Source organism: Phalaenopsis equestris, unplaced genomic scaffold (assembly GCF_001263595.1).
Source record: "Phalaenopsis equestris unplaced genomic scaffold, ASM126359v1 Scaffold000661, whole genome shotgun sequence".
Lineage (NCBI taxonomy): Eukaryota > Viridiplantae > Streptophyta > Magnoliopsida > Asparagales > Orchidaceae > Phalaenopsis > Phalaenopsis equestris.
Genome location: NW_018165101.1, coordinates 1 through 2,935, shown reverse-complemented (window position 1 = coordinate 2,935; position 2,935 = coordinate 1). Strand labels below are relative to the sequence as shown.

The following is a 2,935-nucleotide window of genomic DNA, read 5'->3' as shown; positions in this document are numbered from 1 at the left end:
GTATGAGAAATCAATATTTGGGCCTTTAAAAAAAAAATAATCATAAAAATACACACACACACATATAAAACTTTAGATGTTATATATGTAATCATAAAAATACACACACACATATAAAACTTTAGATGTTATATATGTAAATAAATTGGAATAAAGTGCCATGCACGTAAATCTTTCATTTAAAATTTACCTGCCCAAGAAAAGCTTCTCATCGAGTATGGCCCAGCCCAATACCGCCACAATAACAAGCAACAATGGACTGAACATGGAAACAAACAATGGGCCCCGTTTTTCTATGGCCCACGTCATCAGCGACACCGCAAGTCCAGAACCAATCAATCCCTGCCCACAAAATAATTTATTTTAAATACTATACTGACATGCCAAAAGCAATAAAAATAAAATAAAACCAAAAATAAATTTTAATATTTCATCACAACATCTATATTAACACAGAACAGCCCAAATGCTTGTGCGAGCAAAGTAGCACTTACAATGTACAAAGAGGCAGCCAGACGAATGTCGAAGCCTAAAGCCCACCGATCCCAATCCCGCTCAACGGCGCCACCAATAAGAAGACATTGAAGGCTAGCCATGGCACAAATTAGCGTGGAGGTCGTGTATGGTGCAGAGAATGACTTGCTCATCTTGGCCTGCATGATGAACCAGGCAGCCCATGCTGCGCAGCTCCCCACCACTAACATGGCGCCCAGTATTTGCTTGTCGGATGACCCACCTGTTGCTGTTGTGGCTTTCATGCCTTTTGCCGCCCTATCGCCAGTGAATGCCAGAGGATGGGATGTGGATTAGAGGTCCTTTGTAGAAGGTCATCATCATGGATCCACCAACACAGAGCACTGTTCCGACTATCTTTGCTTGGCCGCAGTAACTTTTTATATCTGCTCTCTCGATCCTATTATGGTTTCAGGTAGTATTGTTGTGAATGAGTGAATTTGATGATATGTATTTATTTGTATGATATTTTTTTTTTATTAGGGCTCCTTAATGACATGACGGACTAAAGTTTTAAATTTGTCCCGTAGTCGGATTTAGTAAATTCAAATTTTAAAACCTAATACTTTCCATCCAGATCCCGCACGTCCGGACGGCCTACTACCGGGAACAACGTCGCCAAACATGTCATCGGCGAGCGACATGACTGTCGGTGGTTGGCCATCCGAACTTGCGGACGTCCGGACTGAATATTTTTTCTTGTATTAGAGCCACAAAAATACTAATAACTAGAGTTCAAAGTTTTAAATAATTAATTGATTAATTGATTTGAATGATGTGGAGAGTATGTACCTGAACGGAACTGCCATGATAAATGTCAATGCTGGAAGGATGTTGGTGAGGGCGCTTGCGATCGTTGAGGTCGTGTACTTGAGACCAATGCAGTACAGTAATTGGTTTATCGTGGCCCTGCATTTAATTTTATGTCATGACTCATACGATTTCATTTATACAATTATTAGGAATATTCACAATTCTTATATATTTATATTTCTAACATGTAAACATTAATATTTACATTCATATATACAACTAAAAACTTTGGCATTACATGAAAAGAATAATGCTATCATTACATTTTTAAAAGCAAAATATAATTTTTCATAATTAGATTTATGAAGTCAATTTGTTACAAGTATAAATATTAAGGGTCTGTTTGGGGCAGCTTATTTGGTGCTGTGATATTTTGAAAACGCATCTGGACTGTTTGGGTAAACTGCGTTTTGGCAGCTTATGCGTTTTGAAAACGCTGAAAGTGGCGTTTGCACACCGCACCTATCTAGGTGCGTTGGTAGCTTCCTGACAGCGGTCTGGCTTTTCCAAAAAATAAAAATTTCTAATAGTCACCGCATCTAGCTTATCAGCAGATTATTTTTAAACAGTTTATCAACAGATTATTCAATAAGCTGCAGCTGCCCCAAATGGACCCAAACTTAAGTTTGTTAGATATGTAAATGCGTAAAAATTGTGTGGTATGTATGTAAATATTCCTATTTATTATCATAAAGTTTGTTATTGAAAAAAAAAAAAGATATTTCAATTTAAAGTTTACATTTTTATTTTTCAGGTAGGATGAGCACTCAAAACTAATGTTTTCAATCTCTTAACTTTATTTGCAACGATATGCTATACGTTCAATTACAACTTAAATGAAGACTTTTATTAAGGATCAATAATAAGCATATTTATAATTAGAATAAATACGGTAAATAATTAGCAACTCTGGTTAAAGATTAGTTTAGTTGAATGAAAAATATTTTTTGGAATTAAGCCAAATTATGGGATATTATTTTTCAGTGAACAAATATATTTTTTAGCTAATTAGTTAATGCCACTCAAAAAGCGAATATATTAATTGATTTAGTCAAAGCTACCTTATTTGAATTCAACTGTTTATTATGTTCAACCATAAACTTTTAATGTTGACACAGATTTGTTTCAATAAATAGATAAATATTCTTTAAAAAAGGTCAAGATTTTATAATGAAATTTTAGTCATGAAAAAGTGTGTATCGGTTGACTTAAAGTACGTAAGGGGCAGTTTATTTGGTGCGGTGGAGTTTTGAAAACTCACCTAGACAGTTTGGGTAAACTGCGTTTTGGCAGTTTAAGCATTTTGAAAATGCTGAAATCATTTCAGCGTTTTCACACCGCTCCTGTTTAGGTGCGGGGACAGTTTTCTGGCAACAGTCTAGCTTTTTCAAAAAAATAAATATTTTTAATAATCACCGCACCTAGCTTATCAACAAATTATTCAATAAGCTGCAGCTACCCCAAACAGACCCTTAATTTTGAGAATAGTACTCAATCCAATTAATTGATGAAATCTTCTATAATTGAAATATCAAAATATTCTAATGATTTAAAAATCATTTTGATTAAACACATCTATTTCATGGCAACTTATACATTAAATTATATA

The 2,935-nt window shown here is 34.6% G+C and overlaps 1 pseudogene; it reads right to left on the bottom strand.

Annotated features, from left to right (window-relative positions):
• Positions 1-145: 145 nt before the first annotated feature.
• On the bottom strand, positions 146-1,422 carry LOC110030125 (annotated as a pseudogene).
• Between the last annotated feature and the right edge of the window lie 1,513 nt (positions 1,423-2,935).